General features: G+C 44.7%; 16 non-coding genes across 16 annotated transcripts; 14 read left to right on the top strand and 2 right to left on the bottom strand.

Moving 5' to 3' along the window:
- The first annotated feature begins 853 nt into the window (after positions 1-853).
- On the top strand, positions 854-935 carry trnas-aga (transfer RNA serine (anticodon AGA)). Its single transcript has one exon. It is a non-coding gene; the product is annotated as a tRNA-Ser (tRNA).
- A 3065-nt stretch (positions 936-4000) lies between these two features.
- On the top strand, positions 4001-4082 carry trnas-aga (transfer RNA serine (anticodon AGA)). The gene has a single exon. It is a non-coding gene; the product is annotated as a tRNA-Ser (tRNA).
- Positions 4083-5413: 1331 nt separating this feature from the next.
- trnas-aga (transfer RNA serine (anticodon AGA)) lies at positions 5414-5495 on the top strand. Its single transcript has one exon. It is a non-coding gene; the product is annotated as a tRNA-Ser (tRNA).
- A 422-nt stretch (positions 5496-5917) lies between these two features.
- On the top strand, positions 5918-5989 carry trnag-ucc (transfer RNA glycine (anticodon UCC)). The gene has a single exon. It is a non-coding gene; the product is annotated as a tRNA-Gly (tRNA).
- Positions 5990-7343: 1354 nt separating this feature from the next.
- Positions 7344-7425, top strand: trnas-aga (transfer RNA serine (anticodon AGA)). Its single transcript has one exon. It is a non-coding gene; the product is annotated as a tRNA-Ser (tRNA).
- Positions 7426-7847: 422 nt separating this feature from the next.
- On the top strand, positions 7848-7919 carry trnag-ucc (transfer RNA glycine (anticodon UCC)). The gene has a single exon. It is a non-coding gene; the product is annotated as a tRNA-Gly (tRNA).
- Positions 7920-9791: 1872 nt separating this feature from the next.
- trnas-aga (transfer RNA serine (anticodon AGA)) lies at positions 9792-9873 on the top strand. Its single transcript has one exon. It is a non-coding gene; the product is annotated as a tRNA-Ser (tRNA).
- Positions 9874-10053: 180 nt separating this feature from the next.
- trnal-uag (transfer RNA leucine (anticodon UAG)) lies at positions 10054-10135 on the bottom strand. The gene has a single exon. It is a non-coding gene; the product is annotated as a tRNA-Leu (tRNA).
- Positions 10136-10295: 160 nt separating this feature from the next.
- On the top strand, positions 10296-10367 carry trnag-ucc (transfer RNA glycine (anticodon UCC)). The gene has a single exon. It is a non-coding gene; the product is annotated as a tRNA-Gly (tRNA).
- Positions 10368-11718: 1351 nt separating this feature from the next.
- On the top strand, positions 11719-11800 carry trnas-aga (transfer RNA serine (anticodon AGA)). Its single transcript has one exon. It is a non-coding gene; the product is annotated as a tRNA-Ser (tRNA).
- Positions 11801-15193: 3393 nt separating this feature from the next.
- On the top strand, positions 15194-15275 carry trnas-aga (transfer RNA serine (anticodon AGA)). Its single transcript has one exon. It is a non-coding gene; the product is annotated as a tRNA-Ser (tRNA).
- A 180-nt stretch (positions 15276-15455) lies between these two features.
- trnal-uag (transfer RNA leucine (anticodon UAG)) lies at positions 15456-15537 on the bottom strand. Its single transcript has one exon. It is a non-coding gene; the product is annotated as a tRNA-Leu (tRNA).
- A 160-nt stretch (positions 15538-15697) lies between these two features.
- On the top strand, positions 15698-15769 carry trnag-ucc (transfer RNA glycine (anticodon UCC)). The gene has a single exon. It is a non-coding gene; the product is annotated as a tRNA-Gly (tRNA).
- A 1356-nt stretch (positions 15770-17125) lies between these two features.
- Positions 17126-17207, top strand: trnas-aga (transfer RNA serine (anticodon AGA)). The gene has a single exon. It is a non-coding gene; the product is annotated as a tRNA-Ser (tRNA).
- A 422-nt stretch (positions 17208-17629) lies between these two features.
- On the top strand, positions 17630-17701 carry trnag-ucc (transfer RNA glycine (anticodon UCC)). Its single transcript has one exon. It is a non-coding gene; the product is annotated as a tRNA-Gly (tRNA).
- A 2389-nt stretch (positions 17702-20090) lies between these two features.
- Positions 20091-20172, top strand: trnas-aga (transfer RNA serine (anticodon AGA)). Its single transcript has one exon. It is a non-coding gene; the product is annotated as a tRNA-Ser (tRNA).
- The last annotated feature ends 1433 nt before the right edge of the window (positions 20173-21605 follow it).

Genomic DNA, 21605 nt, shown 5'->3' with positions numbered 1-21605 from the left:
TTCCTGGCCAGCGCATGCTGTACTTTTGAGTTATACATGTGTATATGCAGTTTCATTCACAACTAAAGCTCTCAGAGGGCAATGGCCAAACTGTCAAACAGTTGAGTATTAGAGCATTTGAACTAATCCTCTTGGCAGATCGCATGATTGCGGAGTGACAGGTATGAAACAGCCCCATAACATGAATGAGTGAATGCTGTTCACCCACTATAACAAGAATCAACAAAGTACATGACGCTGACGTGAAGTTGAACACGCAACTTTCTGATCTGGAGTCAGACGCGCTAACGTTGCGCCACAGAGGCAGCCCGAGTGGTGCGGTCCGATGGCGCTTTGTTACGTTATAGAAGAAACGCTCAAATAAGCTCTATTTTCAGAATCAAAAAGGTTTTCTGGCAATTGTCAGTGAACAAAATTCCCAAACTACAAGCGTACTTGGGTGGTAAGGTGCAGCATAGCATTTTAGCCTAAGTCCAAGATGTTTATAACACATGAGATTATTCAGCAACGCCTTGACAGGGATGACTAATGAGGCCAAAGAGTTCTTTTGGGGTCTCCCCACGTAGATTTAAATCCTGAGAGTAATGGCTTCTTCTGCTCAAGAGTGTGATGGGATTTTGTTTACTTTGCCAGTGCCCCATTTTTAAGCCTATGGCTTTTGATTTCTTTCGATCGATCGATCTTTGCAAAGTAAATAAGTATTCAACTGCGGACTCTTGATTGACATTGCCATCCCTCTGAATTTCAGAAGCATGCGCTTTGGCCTCAAAACTCCTCCTACTTTTGGCGGCAGGAAAAAAAGGCTACAACCCATACACACGCACAAGAAAAGGTTCCCGTAAGCAGCTAATGAGTTGTTGTGGCCGAGTGGTTAATGCGATGGACTAGAAATCCATTGGGAATTTCCCGTGCTGGTTCGAATCCTGCCAACAACGTGGTTCATGTTGTTCCCGTACGGGCCCCTGCTGGCAGGCCATTTGGCGGAAGTAAAGAATCCCTGGTTGGCTTTTGACCAGGGCCAGATTTAGAATATGTATTTTATGAAAGCTAAACTCAAACGGAAGCGCTGCCGACAGACATCACACAGCCCTGCTCTTGACGTTCGGCATGCGAACTGGCAGCGGTGGGATTTAAACTCACGTCTCCGAAGAGACTGGAACCTAAATCCAGCGCCTTAGACCACTCGGCCACCCTACCTGTTGCTCAGTTGGACAAGAAATGCGACCAGCGAAACCGTGCAAAAAAAGGCGTTTCTATGATAGTAATTATCTTCAAACCATGTTCCGTGTGCATGGAACTTTAGATATTAATTACAGGCGCCGATTTGCGACACGGCACTGCGAAAGCATGTGTCCTTGGGATGGTGGTATAGTGGTAAGCATAGCTGCCTTCCAAGCAGTTGACCCGGGCTCGATTCCTGGCCAGCGCATGCTGTACTTTTGAGTTATACATGTGTATATGCAGTTTCATTCACAACTAAAGCTCTCAGAGGGCAATGGCCAAACTGTCAAACAGTTGAGTATTAGAGCATTTGAACTAATCCTCTTGGCAGATCGCATGATTGCGGAGTGACAGGTATGAAACAGCCCCATAACATGAATGAGTGAATGCTGTTCACCCACTATAACAAGAATCAACAAAGTACATGACGCTGACGTGAAGTTGAACACGCAACTTTCTGATCTGGAGTCAGACGCGCTACCGTTGCGCCACAGAGGCAGCCCGAGTGGTGCGGTCCGATGGCGCTTTGTTACGTTATAGAAGAAACGCTCAAATAAGCTCTATTTTCAGAATCAAAAAGGTTTTCTGGCAATTGTCAGTGAACAAAATTCCCAAACTACAAGCGTACTTGGGTGGTAAGGTGCAGCATAGCATTTTAGCCTAAGTCCAAGATGTTTATAACACATGAGATTATTCAGCAACGCCTTGACAGGGATGACTAATGAGGCCAAAGAGTTCTTTTGGGGTCTCCCCACGTAGATTTAAATCCTGAGAGTAATGGCTACTTCTGCTCAAGAGTGTGATGGGATTTTGTTTACTTTGCCAGTGCCCCATTTTTAAGCCTATGGCTTTTGATTTCTTTCGATCGATCGATCGATCTTTGCAAAGTAAATAAGTATTCAACTACGGACTCTTGGTTGACATTGCCATCCCTCTGAACTTTAGAAGCATGCGCTTTGGCCTCAAAACTCCTCCTACTTTTGGCGGCAGGAAAAAAAGGCTACAACCCATACACACGCACAAGAAAAGGTTCCGATGGCGCTGTGTTACGTTATAGAAGAAACGCTCAAATAAGCTCTATTTTCAGAATCAAAAAGGTTTTCTGGCAATTGTCAGTGAACAAAATTCCCAAACTACAAGCGTACTTGGGTGGTAAGGTGCAGCATAGCATTTTAGCCTAAGTCCAAGATGTTTATAACACATGAGATTATTCAGCAACGCCTTGACAGGGATGACTAATGAGGCCAAAGAGTTCTTTTGGGGTCTCCCCACGTAGATTTAAATCCTGAGAGTAATGGCTTCTTCTGCTCAAGTGTGTGATGGGATTTTGTTTACTTTGCCAGTGCCCCATTTTTAAGCCTATGGCTTTTGATTTCTTTCGATCGATCGATCTTTGCAAAGTAAATAAGTATTCAACTGCGGACTCTTGATTGACATTGCCATCCCTCTGAATTTCAGAAGCATGCGCTTTGGCCTCAAAACTCCTCCTACTTTTGGCGGCAGGAAAAAAAGGCTACAACCTTGACCAGGGCCAGATTTAGAATATGTATTTTATGAAAGCTAAACTCAAACGGAAGCGCTGCCGACAGACATCACACAGCCCTGCTCTTGACGTTCGGCATGCGAACTGGCAGCGGTGGGATTTAAACTCACGTCTCCGAAGAGACTGGAACCTAAATCCAGCGCCTTAGACCACTCGGCCACCCTACCTGTTGCTCAGTTGGACAAGAAATGCGACCAGCGAAACCGTGCAAAAAAAGGCGTTTCTATGATAGTAATTATCTTCAAACCATGTTCCGTGTGCAAGGAACTTTAGATATCAATTACAGGCGCCGATTTGCGACACGGCACTGCGAAAGCATGTGTCCTTGGGATGGTGGTATAGTGGTAAGCATAGCTGCCTTCCAAGCAGTTGACCCGGGTTCGATTCCCGGCCAGCGCATGCTGTACTTTTGAGTTATACATGTGTATATGCAGTTTCATTCACAACTAAAGCTCTCAGAGGGCAATGGCCAAACTGTCAAACAGTTGAGTGTTAGAGCATTTGAACTAATCCTCTTGGCAGATCGCATGATTGCGGAGTGACAGGTATGAAACAGCCCCATAACATGAATGAGTGAATGCTGTTCACCCACTATAACAAGAATCAACAAAGTACATGACGCTGACGTGAAGTTGAACACGCAACTTTCTGATCTGGAGTCAGACGCGCTACCGTTGCGCCACAGAGGCAGCCCGAGTGGTCCGGTCCGATGGCGCTGTGTTACGTTATAGAAGAAACGCTCAAATAAGCTCTATTTTCAGAATCAAAAAGGTTTTCTGGCAATTGTCAGTGAACAAAATTCCCAAACTACAAGCGTACTTGGGTGGTAAGGTGCAGCATAGCATTTTAGCCTAAGTCCAAGATGTTTATAACACATGAGATTATTCAGCAACGCCTTGACAGGGATGACTAATGAGGCCAAAGAGTTCTTTTGGGTCTCCCCACGTAGATTTAAATCCTGAGAGTAATGGCTTCTTCTGCTCAAGAGTGTGATGGGATTTTGTTTACTTTGCCAGTGCCCCATTTTTAAGCCTATGGCTTTTGATTTCTTTCGATCGATCGATCTTTGCAAAGTAAATAAGTATTCAACTGCGGACTCTTGATTGACATTGCCATCCCTCTGAATTTCAGAAGCATGCGCTTTGGCCTCAAAACTCCTCCTACTTTTGGCGGCAGGAAAAAAAGGCTACAACCCATACACACGCACAAGAAAAGGTTCCCGTAAGCAGCTAATGAGTTGTTGTGGCCGAGTGGTTAATGCGATGGACTAGAAATCCATTGGGAATTTCCCGTGCAGGTTCGAATCCTGCCAACAACGTTGTTCATGTTGTTCCCGTACGGGCCCCTGCTGGCAGGCCATTTGGCGGAAGTAAAGAATCCCTGGTTGGCTTTTGACCAGGGCCAGATTTAGAATATGTATTTTATGAAAGCTAAACTCAAACGGAAGCGCTGCCGACAGACATCACACAGCCCTGCTCTTGACGTTCGGCATGCGAACTGGCAGCGGTGGGATTTAAACTCACGTCTCCGAAGAGACTGGAACCTAAATCCAGCGCCTTAGACCACTCGGCCACCCTACCTGTTGCTCAGTTGGACAAGAAATGCGACCAGCGAAACCGTGCAAAAAAAGGCGTTTCTATGATAGTAATTATCTTCAAACCATGTTCCGTGTGCATGGAACTTTAGATATCAATTACAGGCGCCGATTTGCGACACGGCACTGCAAAAGCATGTGTCCTTGGGATGGTGGTATAGTGGTAAGCATAGCTGCCTTCCAAGCAGTTGACCCGGGTTCGATTCCCGCCCAGCGCATGCTGTACTTTTGAGTTATACATGTGTATATGCAGTTTCATTCACAACTAAAGCTCTCAGAGGGCAATGGCCAAACTGTCAAACAGTTGAGTATTAGAGCATTTGAACTAATCCTCTTGGCAGATCGCATGATTGCGGAGTGACAGGTATGAAACAGCCCCATAACATGAATGAGTGAATGCTGTTCACCCACTATAACAAGAATCAACAAAGTACATGACGCTGACGTGAAGTTGAACACGCAACTTTCTGATCTGGAGTCAGACGCGCTACCGTTGCGCCACAGAGGCAGCCCGAGTGGTCCGGTCCGATGGCGCTGTGTTACGTTATAGAAGAAACGCTCAAATAAGCTCTATTTTCAGAATCAAAAAGGTTTTCTGGCAATTGTCAGTGAACAAAATTCCCAAACTACAAGCGTACTTGGGTGGTAAGGTGCAGCATAGCATTTTAGCCTAAGTCCAAGATGTTTATAACACATGAGATTATTCAGCAACGCCTTGACAGGGATGACTAATGAGGCCAAAGAGTTCTTTTGGGTCTCCCCACGTAGATTTAAATCCTGAGAGTAATGGCTTCTTCTGCTCAAGAGTGTGATGGGATTTTGTTTACTTTGCCAGTGCCCCATTTTTAAGCCTATGGCTTTTGATTTCTTTCGATCGATCGATCTTTGCAAAGTAAATAAGTATTCAACTGCGGACTCTTGATTGACATTGCCATCCCTCTGAATTTCAGAAGCATGCGCTTTGGCCTCAAAACTCCTCCTACTTTTGGCGGCAGGAAAAAAAGGCTACAACCCATACACACGCACAAGAAAAGGTTCCCTTAAGCAGCTAATGAGTTGTTGTTGCCGAGTGGTTAATGCGATGGACTAGAAATCCATTGGGAATTTCCCGTGCAGGTTCGAATCCTGCCAACAACGTGGTTCATGTTGTTCCCGTACGGGCCCCTGCTGGCAGGCCATTTGGCGGAAGTAAAGAATCCCTGGTTGGCTTTTGACCAGGGCCAGATTTAGAATATGTATTTTATGAAAGCTAAACTCAAACGGAAGCGCTGCCGACAGACATCACACAGCCCTGCTCTTGACGTTCGGCATGCGAACTGGCAGCGGTGGGATTTAAACTCACGTCTCCGAAGAGACTGGAACCTAAATCCAGCGCCTTAGACCACTCGGCCACCCTACCTGTTGCTCAGTTGGACAAGAAATGCGACCAGCGAAACCGTGCAAAAAAAGGCGTTTCTATGATAGTAATTATCTTCAAACCATGTTCCGTGTGCATGGAACTTTAGATATCAATTACAGGCGCCGATTTGCGACACGGCACTGCGAAAGCATGTGTCCTTGGGATGGTGGTATAGTGGTAAGCATAGCTGCCTTCCAAGCAGTTGACCCGGGTTCGATTCCCGGCCATCGCATGTTGTACTTTTGAGTTATACATGTGTATATGCAGTTTCATTCACAACTAAAGCTCTCAGAGGGCAATGGCCAAACTGTCAAACAGTTGAGTATTAGAGCATTTGAACTAATCCTCTTGGCAGGTCGCATGATTGCGGAGTGACAGGTATGAAACAGCCCCATAACATGAATGAGTGAATGCTGTTCACCCACTATAACAAGAATCAACAAAGTACATGACGCTGACGTGAAGTTGAACACGCAACTTTCTGATCTGGAGTCAGACGCGCTACCGTTGCGCCACAGAGGCAGCCCGAGTGGTCCGGTCCGATGGCGCTGTGTTACGTTATAGAAGAAACGCTCAAATAAGCTCTATTTTCAGAATCAAAAAGGTTTTCTGGCAATTGTCAGTGAACAAAATTCCCAAACTACAAGCGTACTTGGGTGGTAAGGTGCAGCATAGCATTTTAGCCTAAGTCCAAGATGTTTATAACACATGAGATTATTCAGCAACGCCTTGACAGGGATGACTAATGAGGCCAAAGAGTTCTTTTGGGGTCTCCCCACGTAGATTTAAATCCTGAGAGTAATGGCTTCTTCTGCTCAAGTGTGTGATGGGATTTTGTTTACTTTGCCAGTGCCCCATTTTTAAGCCTATGGCTTTTGATTTCTTTCGATCGATCGATCGATCTTTGCAAAGTAAATAAGTATTCAACTACGGACTCTTGGTTGACATTGCCATCCCTCTGAACTTTAGAAGCATGCGCTTTGGCCTCAAAACTCCTCCTACTTTTGGCGGCAGGAAAAAAAGGCTACAACCCATACACACGCACAAGAAAAGGTTCCGATGGCGCTGTGTTACGTTATAGAAGAAACGCTCAAATAAGCTCTATTTTCAGAATCAAAAAGGTTTTCTGGCAATTGTCAGTGAACAAAATTCCCAAACTACAAGCGTACTTGGGTGGTAAGGTGCAGCATAGCATTTTAGCCTAAGTCCAAGATGTTTATAACACATGAGATTATTCAGCAACGCCTTGACAGGGATGACTAATGAGGCCAAAGAGTTCTTTTGGGTCTCCCCACGTAGATTTAAATCCTGAGAGTAATGGCTTCTTCTGCTCAAGAGTGTGATGGGATTTTGTTTACTTTGCCAGTGCCCCATTTTTAAGCCTATGGCTTTTGATTTCTTTCGATCGATCGATCTTTGCAAAGTAAATAAGTATTCAACTGCGGACTCTTGATTGACATTGCCATCCCTCTGAATTTCAGAAGCATGCGCTTTGGCCTCAAAACTCCTCCTACTTTTGGCGGCAGGAAAAAAAGGCTACAACCCATACACACGCACAAGAAAAGGTTCCCGTGAGCAGCTAATGAGTTGTTGTGGCCGAGTGGTTAATGCGATGGACTAGAAATCCATTGGGAATTTCCCGTGCAGGTTCGAATCCTGCCAACAACGTGGTTCATGTTGTTCCCGTACGGGCCCCTGCTGGCAGGCCATTTGGCGGAAGTAAAGAATCCCTGGTTGGCTTTTGACCAGGGCCAGATTTAGAATATGTATTTTATGAAAGCTAAACTCAAACGGAAGCGCTGCCGACAGACATCACACAGCCCTGCTCTTGACGTTCGGCATGCGAACTGGCAGCGGTGGGATTTAAACTCACGTCTCCGAAGAGACTGGAACCTAAATCCAGCGCCTTAGACCACTCGGCCACCCTACCTGTTGCTCAGTTGGACAAGAAATGCGACCAGCGAAACCGTGCAAAAAAAGGCGTTTCTATGATAGTAATTATCTTCAAACCATGTTCCGTGTGCATGGAACTTTAGATATCAATTACAGGCGCGGATTTGCGACACGGCACTGCGAAAGCATGTGTCCTTGGGATGGTGGTATAGTGGTAAGCATAGCTGCTTTCCAAGCAGTTGACCCGGGTTCGATTCCCGGCCATCGCATGTTGTACTTTTGAGTTATACATGTGTATATGCAGTTTCATTCACAACTAAAGCTCTCAGAGGGCAATGGCCAAACTGTCAAACAGTTGAGTATTAGAGCATTTGAACTAATCCTCTTGGCAGGTCGCATGATTGCGGAGTGACAGGTATGAAACAGCCCCATAACATGAATGAGTGAATGCTGTTCACCCACTATAACAAGAATCAACAAAGTACATGACGCTGACGTGAAGTTGAACACGCAACTTTCTGATCTGGAGTCAGACGCGCTACCGTTGCGCCACAGAGGCAGCCCGAGTGGTCCGGTCCGATGGCGCTGTGTTACGTTATAGAAGAAACGCTCAAATAAGCTCTATTTTCAGAATCAAAAAGGTTTTCTGGCAATTGTCAGTGAACAAAATTCCCAAACTACAAGCGTACTTGGGTGGTAAGGTGCAGCATAGCATTTTAGCCTAAGTCCAAGATGTTTATAACACATGAGATTATTCAGCAACGCCTTGACAGGGATGACTAATGAGGCCAAAGAGTTCTTTTGGGGTCTCCCCACGTAGATTTAAATCCTGAGAGTAATGGCTTCTTCTGCTCAAGTGTGTGATGGGATTTTGTTTACTTTGCCAGTGCCCCATTTTTAAGCCTATGGCTTTTGATTTCTTTCGATCGATCGATCGATCTTTGCAAAGTAAATAAGTATTCAACTGCGGACTCTTGATTGACATTGCCATCCCTCTGAATTTCAGAAGCATGCGCTTTGGCCTCAAAACTCCTCCTACTTTTGGCGGCAGGAAAAAAAGGCTACAACCCATACACACGCACAAGAAAAGGTTCCGATGGCGCTGTGTTACGTTATAGAAGAAACGCTCAAATAAGCTCTATTTTCAGAATCAAAAAGGTTTTCTGGCAATTGTCAGTGAACAAAATTCCCAAACTACAAGCGTACTTGGGTGGTAAGGAGCAGCATAGCATTTTAGCCTAAGTCCAAGATGTTTATAACACATGAGATTATTCAGCAACGCCTTGACAGGGATGACTAATGAGGCCAAAGAGTTCTTTTGGGGTCTCCCCACGTAGATTTAAATCCTGAGAGTAATGGCTTCTTCTGCTCAAGTGTGTGATGGGATTTTGTTTACTTTGCCAGTGCCCCATTTTTAAGCCTATGGCTTTTGATTTCTTTCGATCGATCGATCTTTGCAAAGTAAATAAGTATTCAACTGCGGACTCTTGGTTGACATTGCCATCCCTCTGAACTTTAGAAGCATGCGCTTTGGCCTCAAAACTCCTCCTACTTTTGGCGGCAGGAAAAAAAGGCTACAACCCATACACACGCACAAGAAAAGGTTCCGATGGCGCTGTGTTACGTTATAGAAGAAACGCTCAAATAAGCTCTATTTTCAGAATCAAAAAGGTTTTCTGGCAATTGTCAGTGAACAAAATTCCCAAACTACAAGCGTACTTGGGTGGTAAGGAGCAGCATAGCATTTTAGCCTAAGTCCAAGATGTTTATAACACATGAGATTATTCAGCAACGCCTTGACAGGGATGACTAATGAGGCCAAAGAGTTCTTTTGGGGTCTCCCCACGTAGATTTAAATCCTGAGAGTAATGGCTTCTTCTGCTCAAGTGTGTGATGGGATTTTGTTTACTTTGCCAGTGCCCCATTTTTAAGCCTATGGCTTTTGATTTCTTTCGATCGATCGATCGATCTTTGCAAAGTAAATAAGTATTCAACTGCGGACTCTTGATTGACATTGCCATCCCTCTGAATTTCAGAAGCATGCGCTTTGGCCTCAAAACTCCTCCTACTTTTGGCGGCAGGAAAAAAAGGCTACAACCCATACACACGCACAAGAAAAGGTTCCCGTAAGCAGCTAATGAGTTGTTGTGGCCGAGTGGTTAATGCGATGGACTAGAAATCCATTGGGAATTTCCCGTGCAGGTTCGAATCCTGCCAACAACGTGGTTCATGTTGTTCCCGTACGGGCCCCTGCTGGCAGGCCATTTGGCGGAAGTAAAGAATCCCTGGTTGGCTTTTGACCAGGGCCAGATTTAGAATATGTATTTTATGAAAGCTAAACTCAAACGGAAGCGCTGCCGACAGACATCACACAGCCCTGCTCTTGACGTTCGGCATGCGAACTGGCAGCGGTGGGATTTAAACTCACGTCTCCGAAGAGACTGGAACCTAAATCCAGCGCCTTAGACCACTCGGCCACGCTACCTGTTGCTCAGTTGGACGAGAAATGCGACCAGCGAAACCGTGCAAAAAAAGGCGTTTCTATGATAGTAATTATCTTCAAACCATGTTCCGTGTGCATGGAACTTTAGATATCAATTACAGGCGCCGATTTGCGACACGGCACTGCGAAAGCATGTGTCCTTGCGATGGTGGTATAGTGGTAAGCATAGCTGCCTTCCAAGCAGTTGACCCGGGTTCGATTCCCGGCCAGCGCATGCTGTACTTTTGAGTTATACATGTGTATATGCAGTTTCATTCACAACTAAAGCTCTCAGAGGGCAATGGCCAAACTGTCAAACAGTTGAGTATTAGAGCATTTGAACTAATCCTCTTGGCAGATCGCATGATTGCGGAGTGACAGGTATGAAACAGCCCCATAACATGAATGAGTGAATGCTGTTCACCCACTATAACAAGAATCAACAAAGTACATGACGCTGACGTGAAGTTGAACACGCAACTTTCTGATCTGGAGTCAGACGCGCTACCGTTGCGCCACAGAGGCAGCCCGAGTGGTCCGGTCCGATGGCGCTGTGTTACGTTATAGAAGAAACGCTCAAATAAGCTCTATTTTCAGAATCAAAAATGTTTTCTGGCAATTGTCAGTGAACAAAATTCCCAAACTACAAGCGTACTTGGGTGGTAAGGTGCAGCATAGCATTTTAGCCTAAGTCCAAGATGTTTATAACACATGAGATTATTCAGCAACGCCTTGACAGGGATGACTAATGAGGCCAAAGAGTTCTTTTGGGGTCTCCCCACGTAGATTTAAATCCTGAGAGTAATGGCTTCTTCTGCTCAAGAGTGTGATGGGATTTTGTTTACTTTGCCAGTGCCCCATTTTTAAGCCTATGGCTTTTGATTTCTTTCGATCGATCGATCTTTGCAAAGTAAATAAGTATTCAACTACGGACTCTTGGGTGACATTGCCATCCCTCTGAACTTTAGAAGCATGCGCTTTGGCCTCAAAACTCCTCCTACTTTTGGCGGCAGGAAAAAAAGGCTACAACCCATACACACGCACAAGAAAAGGTTCCGATGGCGCTGTGTTACGTTATAGAAGAAACGCTCAAATAAGCTCTATTTTCAGAATCAAAAAGGTTTTCTGGCAATTGTCAGTGAACAAAATTCCCAAACTACAAGCGTACTTGGGTGGTAAGGTGCAGCATAGCATTTTAGCCTAAGTCCAAGATGTTTATAACACATGAGATTATTCAGCAACGCCTTGACAGGGATGACTAATGAGGCCAAAGAGTTCTTTTGGGGTCTCCCCACGTAGATTTAAATCCTGAGAGTAATGGCTTCTTCTGCTCAAGTGTGTGATGGGATTTTGTTTACTTTGCCAGTGCCCCATTTTTAAGCCTATGGCTTTTGATTTCTTTCGATCGATCGATCTTTGCAAAGTAAATAAGTATTCAACTGCGGACTCTTGATTGACATTGCCATCCCTCTGAATTTCAGAAGCATGCGCTTTGGCCTCAAAACTCCTCCTACTTTTGGCGGCAGGAAAAAAAGGCTACAACCCATACACACGCACAAGAAAAGGTTCCCGTAAGCAGCTAATGAGTTGTTGTGCCCGAGTGGTTAATGCGATGGACTAGAAATCCATTGGGAATTTCCCGTGCAGGTTCGAATCCTGCCAACAACGTGGTTCATGTTGTTCCCGTACGGGCCCCTGCTGGCAGGCCATTTGGCGGAAGTAAAGAATCCCTGGTTGGCTTTTGACCAGGGCCAGATTTAGAATATGTATTTTATGAAAGCTAAACTCAAACGGAAGCGCTGCCGACAGACATCACACAGCCCTGCTCTTGACGTTCGGCATGCGAACTGGCAGCGGTGGGATTTAAACTCACGTCTCCGAAGAGACTGGAACCTAAATCCAGCGCCTTAGACCACTCGGCCACCCTACCTGTTGCTCAGTTGGACAAGAAATGCGACCAGCGAAACCGTGCAAAAAAAGGCGTTTCTATGATAGTAATTATCTTCAAACCATGTTCCGTGTGCATGGAACTTTAGATATCAATTACAGGCGCCGATTTGCGACACGGCACTGCGAAAGCATGTGTCCTTGGGATGGTGGTATAGTGGTAAGCATAGCTGCCTTCCAAGCAGTTGACCCGGGTTCGATTCCCGGCCAGCGCATGCTGTACTTTTGAGTTATACATGTGTATATGCAGTTTCATTCACAACTAAAGCTCTCAGAGGGCAATGGCCAAACTGTCAAACAGTTGAGTATTAGAGCATTTGAACTAATCCTCTTGGCAGATCGCATGATTGCGGAGTGACAGGTATGAAACAGCCCCATAACATGAATGAGTGAATGCTGTTCACCCACTATAACAAGAATCAACAAAGTACATGACGCTGACGTGAAGTTGAACACGCAACTTTCTGATCTGGAGTCAGACGCGCTACCGTTGCGCCACAGAGGCAGCCCGAGTGGTCCGGTCCGATGGCGCTGTGTTACGTTATAGAAGAAACGCTCAAATAAGCTCTATTTTCAGAATCAAAAAGGTTTTCTGGCAATTGTCAGTGAACAAAATTCCCAAACTACAAGCGTACTTGGGTGGTAAGGTGCAGCATAGCATTTTAGCCTAAGTCCAAGATGTTTATAACACATGAGATTATTCAGCAACGCCTTGACAGGGATGACTAATGAGGCCAAAGAGTTCTTTTGGGGTCTCCCCACGTAGATTTAAATCCTGAGAGTAATGGCTTCTTCTGCTCAAGAGTGTGATGGGATTTTGTTTACTTTGCCAGTGCCCCATTTTTAAGCCTATGGCTTTTGATTTCTTTCGATCGATCGATCTTTGCAAAGTAAATAAGTATTCAACTACGGACTCTTGGTTGACATTGCCATCCCTCTGAACTTTAGAAGCATGCGCTTTGGCCTCAAAACTCCTCCTACTTTTGGCGGCAGGAAAAAAAGGCTACAACCCATACACACGCACAAGAAAAGGTTCCGATGGCGCTGTGTTACGTTATAGAAGAAACGCTCAAATAAGCTCTATTTTCAGAATCAAAAAGGTTTTCTGGCAATTGTCAGTGAACAAAATTCCCAAACTACAAGCGTACTTGGGTGGTAAGGTGCAGCATAGCATTTTAGCCTAAGTCCAAGATGTTTATAACACATGAGATTATTCAGCAACGCCTTGACAGGGATGACTAATGAGGCCAAAGAGTTCTTTTGGGGTCTCCCCACGTAGATTTAAATCCTGAGAGTAATGGCTTCTTCTGCTCAAGTGTGTGATGGGATTTTGTTTACTTTGCCAGTGCCCCATTTTTAAGCCTATGGCTTTTGATTTCTTTCGATCGATCGATCTTTGCAAAGTAAATAAGTATTCAACTGCGGACTCTTGATTGACATTGCCATCCCTCTGAATTTCAGAAGCATGCGCTTTGGCCTCAAAACTCCTCCTACTTTTGGCGGCAGGAAAAAAAGGCTACAACCCATACACACGCACAAGAAAAGGTTCCGATGGCGCTGTGTTACGTTATAGAAGAAACGCTCAAATAAGCTCTATTTTCAGAATCAAAAATGTTTTCTGGCAATTGTCAGTGAACAAAATTCCCAAACTACAAGCGTACTTGGGTGGTAAGGTGCAGCATAGCATTTTAGCCTAAGTCCAAGATGTTTATAACACATGAGATTATTCAGCAACGCCTTGACAGGGATGACTAATGAGGCCAAAGAGTTCTTTTGGGGTCTCCCCACGTAGATTTAAATCCTGAGAGTAATGGCTTCTTCTGCTCAAGTGTGTGATGGGATTTTGTTTACTTTGCCAGTGCCCCATTTTTAAGCCTATGGCTTTTGATTTCTTTCGATCGATCGATCTTTGCAAAGTAAATAAGTATTCAACTACGGACTCTTGGTTGACATTGCCATCCCTCTGAACTTTAGAAGCATGCGCTTTGGCCTCAAAACTCCTCCTACTTTTGGCGGCAGGAAAAAAAGGCTACAACCCATACACACGCACAAGAAAAGGTTCCGATGGCGCTGTGTTACGTTATAGAAGAAACGCTCAAATAAGCTCTATTTTCAGAATCAAAAAGGTTTTCTGGCAATTGTCAGTGAACAAAATTCCCAAACTACAAGCGTACTTGGGTGGTAAGGTGCAGCATAGCATTTTAGCCTAAGTCCAAGATGTTTATAACACATGAGATTATTCAGCAACGCCTTGACAGGGATGACTAATGAGGCCAAAGAGTTCTTTTGGGGTCTCCCCACGTAGATTTAAATCCTGAGAGTAATGGCTTCTTCTGCTCAAGAGTGTGATGGGATTTTGTTTACTTTGCCAGTGCCCCATTTTTAAGCCTATGGCTTTTGATTTCTTTCGATCGATCGATCGATCTTTGCAAAGTAAATAAGTATTCAACTACGGACTCTTGGTTGACATTGCCATCCCTCTGAACTTTAGAAGCATGCGCTTTGGCCTCAAAACTCCTCCTACTTTTGGCGGCAGGAAAAAAAAGGCTACAACCCATACACACGCACAAGAAAAGGTTCCGATGGCGCTGTGTTACGTTATAGAAGAAACGCTCAAATAAGCTCTATTTTCAGAATCAAAAAGGTTTTCTGGCAATTGTCAGTGAACAAAATTCCCAAACTACAAGCGTACTTGGGTGGTAAGGTGCAGCATAGCATTTTAGCCTAAGTCCAAGATGTTTATAACACATGAGATTATTCAGCAACGCCTTGACAGGGATGACTAATGAGGCCAAAGAGTTCTTTTGGGGTCTCCCCACGTAGATTTAAATCCTGAGAGTAATGGCTTCTTCTGCTCAAGTGTGTGATGGGATTTTGTTTACTTTGCCAGTGCCCCATTTTTAAGCCTATGGCTTTTGATTTCTTTCGATCGATCGATCGATCTTTGCAAAGTAAATAAGTATTCAACTGCGGACTCTTGATTGACATTGCCATCCCTCTGAATTTCAGAAGCATGCGCTTTGGCCTCAAAACTCCTCCTACTTTTGGCGGCAGGAAAAAAAGGCTACAACCCATACACACGCACAAGAAAAGGTTCCCGTAAGCAGCTAATGAGTTGTTGTGGCCGAGTGGTTAATGCGATGGACTAGAAATCCATTGGGAATTTCCCGTGCAGGTTCGAATCCTGCCAACAACGTGGTTCATGTTGTTCCCGTACGGGCCCCTGCTGGCAGGCCATTTGGCGGAAGTAAAGAATCCCTGGTTGGCTTTTGACCAGGGCCAGATTTAGAATATGTATTTTATGAAAGCTAAACTCAAACGGAAGCGCTGCCGACAGACATCACACAGCCCTGCTCTTGACGTTCGGCATGCGAACTGGCAGCGGTGGGATTTAAACTCACGTCTCCGAAGAGACTGGAACCTAAATCCAGCGCCTTAGACCACTCGGCCACGCTACCTGTTGCTCAGTTGGACGAGAAATGCGACCAGCGAAACCGTGCAAAAAAAGGCGTTTCTATGATAGTAATTATCTTCAAACCATGTTCCGTGTGCATGGAACTTTAGATATCAATTACAGGCGCCGATTTGCGACACGGCACTGCGAAAGCATGTGTCCTTGCGATGGTGGTATAGTGGTAAGCATAGCTGCCTTCCAAGCAGTTGACCCGGGTTCGATTCCCGGCCAGCGCATGCTGTACTTTTGAGTTATACATGTGTATATGCAGTTTCATTCACAACTAAAGCTCTCAGAGGGCAATGGCCAAACTGTCAAACAGTTGAGTATTAGAGCATTTGAACAAATCCTCTTGGCAGATCGCATGATTGCGGAGTGACAGGTATGAAACAGCCCCATAACATGAATGAGTGAATGCTGTTCACCCACTATAACAAGAATCAACAAAGTACATGACGCTGACGTGAAGTTGAACACGCAACTTTCTGATCTGGAGTCAGACGCGCTACCGTTGTGCCACAGAGGCAGCCCGAGTGGTCCGGTCCGATGGCGCTGTGTTACGTTATAGAAGAAACGCTCAAATAAGCTCTATTTTCAGAATCAAAAAGGTTTTCTGGCAATTGTCAGTGAACAAAATTCCCAAACTACAAGCGTACTTGGGTGGTAAGGTGCAGCATAGCATTTTAGCCTAAGTCCAAGATGTTTATAACACATGAGATTATTCAGCAACGCCTTGACAGGGATGACTAATGAGGCCAAAGAGTTCTTTTGGGGTCTCCCCACGTAGATTTAAATCCTGAGAGTAATGGCTTCTTCTGCTCAAGAGTGTGATGGGATTTTGTTTACTTTGCCAGTGCACCATTTTTAAGCCTATGGCTTTTGATTTCTTTCGATCGATCGATCGATCTTTGCAAAGTAAATAAGTATTCAACTACGGACTCTTGGTTGACATTGCCATCCCTCTGAACTTTAGAAGCATGCGCTTTGGCCTCAAAACTCCTCCTACTTTTGGCGGCAGGAAAAAAAAGGCTACAACCCATACACACGCACAAGAAAAGGTTCCGATGGCGCTGTGTTACGTTATAGAAGAAACGCTCAAATAAGCTCTATTTTCAGAATCAAAAAGGTTTTCTGGCAATTGTCAGTGAACAAAATTCCCAAACTACAAGCGTACTTGGGTGGTAAGGTGCAGCATAGCATTTTAGCCTAAGTCCAAGATGTTTATAACACATGAGATTATTCAGCAACGCCTTGACAGGGATGACTAATGAGGCCAAAGAGTTCTTTTGGGGTCTCCCCACGTAGATTTAAATCCTGAGAGTAATGGCTTCTTCTGCTCAAGTGTGTGATGGGATTTTGTTTACTTTGCCAGTGCCCCATTTTTAAGCCTATGGCTTTTGATTTCTTTCGATCGATCGATCTTTGCAAAGTAAATAAGTATTCAACTGCGGACTCTTGATTGACATTGCCATCCCTCTGAATTTCAGAAGCATGCGCTTTGGCCTCAAAACTCCTCCTACTTTTGGCGGCAGGAAAAAAAGGCTACAACCCATACACACGCACAAGAAAAGGTTCCCGTAAGCAGCTAATGAGTTGTTGTGGCCGAGTGGTTAATGCGATGGACTAGAAATCCATTGGGAATTTCACGTGCAGGTTCGAATCCTGCCAACAACGTGGTTCATGTTGTTCCCGTACGGGCCCCTGCTGGCAGGCCATTTGGCGGAAGTAAAGAATCCCTGGTTGGCTTTTGACCAGGGCCAGATTTAGAATATGTATTTTATGAAAGCTAAACTCAAACGGAAGCGCTGCCGACAGACATCACACAGCCCTGCTCTTGACGTTCGGCATGCGAACTGGCAGCGGTGGGATTTAAACTCACGTCTCCGAAGAGACTGGAACCTAAATCCAGCGCCTTAGACCACTCGGCCACCCTACCTGTTGCTCAGTTGGACAAGAAATGCGACCAGCGAAACCGTGCAAAAAAAGGCGTTTCTATGATAGTAATTATCTTCAAACCATGTTCCGTGTGCATGGAACTTTAGATATCAATTACAGGCGCCGATTTGCGACACGGCACTGCGAAAGCATGTGTCCTTGGGATGGTGGTATAGTGGTAAGCATAGCTGCCTTCCAAGCAGTTGACCCGGGTTCGATTCCCGGCCACCGCATGTTGTACTTTTGAGTTATACATGTGTATATGCAGTTTCATTCACAACTAAAGCTCTCAGAGGGCAATGGCCAAACTGTCAAACAGTTGAGTATTAGAGCATTTGAACTAATCCTCTTGGCAGATCGCATGATTGCGGAGTGACAGGTATGAAACAGCCCCATTACATGAATGAGTGAATGCTGTTCACCCACTATAACAAGAATCAACAAAGTACATGACGCTGACGTGAAGTTGAACACGCAACTTTCTGATCTGGAGTCAGACGCGCTACCGTTGCGCCACAGAGGCAGCCCGAGTTGTCCGGTCCGATGGCGCTGTGTTACGTTATAGAAGAAACGCTCAAATAAGCTCTATTTTCAGAATCAAAAAGGTTTTCTGGCAATTGTCAGTGAACAAAATTCCCAAACTACAAGCGTACTTGGGTGGTAAGGTGCAGCATAGCATTTTAGCCTAAGTCCAAGATGTTTATAACACATGAGATTATTCAGCAACGCCTTGACAGGGATGACTAATGAGGCCAAAGAGTTCTTTTGGGGTCTCCCCACGTAGATTTAAATCCTGAGAGTAATGGCTTCTTCTGCTCAAGTGTGTGATGGGATTTTGTTTACTTTGCCAGTGCCCCATTTTTAAGCCTATGGCTTTTGATTTCTTTCGATCGATCGATCGATCTTTGCAAAGTAAATAAGTATTCAACTGCGGACTCTTGATTGACATTGCCATCCCTCTGAACTTTAGAAGCATGCGCTTTGGCCTCAAAACTCCTCCTACTTTTGGCGGCAGGAAAAAAAGGCTACAACCCATACACACGCACAAGAAAAGGTTCCGATGGCGCTGTGTTACGTTATAGAAGAAACGCTCAAATAAGCTCTATTTTCAGAATCAAAAAGGTTTTCTGGCAATTGTCAGTGAACAAAATTCCCAAACTACAAGCGTACTTGGGTGGTAAGGTGCAGCATAGCATTTTAGCCTATGTCCAAGATGTTTATAACACATGAGATTATTCAGCAACGCCTTGACAGGGATGACTAATGAGGCCAAAGAGTTCTTTTGGGGTCTCCCCACGTAGATTTAAATCCTGAGAGTAATGGCTTCTTCTGCTCAAGAGTGTGATGGGATTTTGTTTACTTTGCCAGTGCCCCATTTTTAAGCCTATGGCTTTTGATTTCTTTCGATCGATCGATCGATCTTTGCAAAGTAAATAAGTATTCAACTACGGACTCTTGGTTGACATTGCCATCCCTCTGAACTTTAGAAGCATGCGCTTTGGCCTCAAAACTCCTCCTACTTTTGGCGGCAGGAAAAAAAGGCTACAACCCATACACACGCACAAGAAAAGGTTCCGATGGCGCTGTGTTACGTTATAGAAGAAACGCTCAAATAAGCTCTATTTTCAGAATCAAAAAGGTTTTCTGGCAATTGTCAGTGAACAAAATTCCCAAACTACAAGCGTACTTGGGTGGTAAGGTGCAGCATAGCATTTTAGCCTAAGTCCAAGATGTTTATAACACATGAGATTATTCAGCAACGCCTTGACAGGGATGACTAATGAGGCCAAAGAGTTCTTTTGGGGTCTCCCCACGTAGATTTAAATCCTGAGAGTAATGGCTTCTTCTGCTCAAGAGTGTGATGGGATTTTGTTTACTTTGCCAGTGCCCCATTTTTAAGCCTATGGCTTTTGATTTCTTTCGATCGATCGATCGATCTTTGCAAAGTAAATAAGTATTCAACTACGGACTCTTGGTTGACATTGCCATCCCTCTGAACTTTAGAAGCATGCGCTTTGGCCTCAAAACTCCTCCTACTTTTGGCGGCAGGAAAAAAAGGCTACAACCCATACACACGCACAAGAAAAGGTTCCGATGGCGCTGTGTTACGTTATAGAAGAAACGCTCAAATAAGCTCTATTTTCAGAATCAAAAAGGTTTTCTGGCAATTGTCAGTGAACAAAATTCCCAAACTACAAGCGTACTTGGGTGGTAAGGTGCAGCATAGCATTTTAGCCTAAGTCCAAGATGTTTATAACACATGAGATTATTCAGCAACGCCTTGACAGGGATGACTAATGAGGCCAAAGAGTTCTTTTGGGGTCTCCCCACGTAGATTTAAATCCTGAGAGTAATGGCTTCTTCTGCTCAAGTGTGTGATGGGATTTTGTTTACTTTGCCAGTGCCCCATTTTTAAGCCTATGGCTTTTGATTTCTTTCGATCGATCGATCTTTGCAAAGTAAATAAGTATTCAACTGCGGACTCTTGATTGACATTGCCATCCCTCTGAATTTCAGAAGCATGCGCTTTGGCCTCAAAACTCCTCCTACTTTTGGCGGCAGGAAAAAAAGGCTACAACCCATACACACGCACAAGAAAAGGTTCCCGTAAGCAGCTAATGAGTTGTTGTGGCCGAGTGGTTAATGCGATGGACTAGAAATCCATTGGGAATTTCCCGTGCAGGTTCGAATCCTGCCAACAACGTGGTTCATGTTGTTCCCGTACGGGCCCCTGCTGGCAGGCCATTTGGCGCAAGTAAAGAATCCCTGGTTGGCTTTTGACCAGGGCCAGATTTAGAATATGTATTTTATGAAAGCTAAACTCAAACGGAAGCGCTGCCGACAGACATCACACAGCCCTGCTCTTGACGTTCGGCATGCGAACTGGCAGCGGTGGGATTTAAACTCACGTCTCCGAAGAGACTGGAACCTAAATCCAGCGCCTTAGACCACTCGGCCACCCTACCTGTTGCTCAGTTGGACAAGAAATGCGACCAGCGAAACCGTGCAAAAAAAGGCGTTTCTATGATAGTAATTATCTTCAAACCATGTTCCGTGTGCATGGAACTTTAGATATCAATTACAGGCGCCGATTTGCGACACGGCACTGCGAAAGCATGTGTCCTTGGGATGGTGGTATAGTGGTAAGCATAGCTGCCTTCCAAGCAATTGACCCGGGTTCGATTCCCGGCCATTGCATGTTGTACTTTTGAGTTATACATGTGTATATGCAGTTTCATTCACAACTAAAGCTCTCAGAGGGCAATGGCCAAACTGTCAAACAGTTGAGTATTAGAGCATTTGAACTAATCCTCTTGGCAGGTCGCATGATTGCGGAGTGACAGGTATGAAACAGCCCCATAACATGAATGAGTGAATGCTGTTCACCCACTATAACAAGAATCAACAAAGTACATGACGCTGACGTGAAGTTGAACACGCAACTTTCTGATCTGGAGTCAGACGCGCTACCGTTGCGCCACAGAGGCAGCCCGAGTGGTCCGGTCCGATGGCGCTGTGTTACGTTATAGAAGAAACGCTCAAATAAGCTCTATTTTCAGAATCAAAAAGGTTTTCTGGCAATTGTCAGTGAACAAAATTCCCAAACTACAAGCGTACTTGGGTGGTAAGGTGCAGCATAGCATTTTAGCCTAAGTCCAAGATGTTTATAACACATGAGATTATTCAGCAACGCCTTGACAGGGATGACTAATGAGGCCAAAGAGTTCTTTTGGGGTCTCCCCACGTAGATTTAAATCCTGAGAGTAATGGCTTCTTCTGCTCAAGTGTGTGATGGGATTTTGTTTACTTTGCCAGTGCCCCATTTTTAAGCCTATGGCTTTTGATTTCTTTCGATCGATCGATCGATCTTTGCAAAGTAAATAAGTATTCAACTGCGGACTCTTGGTTGACATTGCCATCCCTCTGAACTTTAGAAGCATGCGCTTTGGCCTCAAAACTCCTCCTACTTTTGGCGGCAGGAAAAAAAGGCTACAACCCATACACACGCACAAGAAAAGGTTCCGATGGCGCTGTGTTATGTTATAGAAGAAACGCTCAAATAAGCTCTATTTTCAGAATCAAAAAGGTTTTCTGGCAATTGTCAGTGAACAAAATTCCCAAACTACAAGCGTACTT

This window comes from Eucyclogobius newberryi, unplaced genomic scaffold (genome assembly GCF_026437365.1).
Source record: "Eucyclogobius newberryi isolate DKJ021-1_F unplaced genomic scaffold, fEucNew1.0.hap1 SCAF_11, whole genome shotgun sequence".
NCBI lineage: Eukaryota > Metazoa > Chordata > Actinopteri > Gobiiformes > Gobiidae > Eucyclogobius > Eucyclogobius newberryi.
The sequence above is the reverse complement of the archived record's forward strand: the minus strand, read 5'-3'. Positions and strand labels throughout refer to the sequence as shown.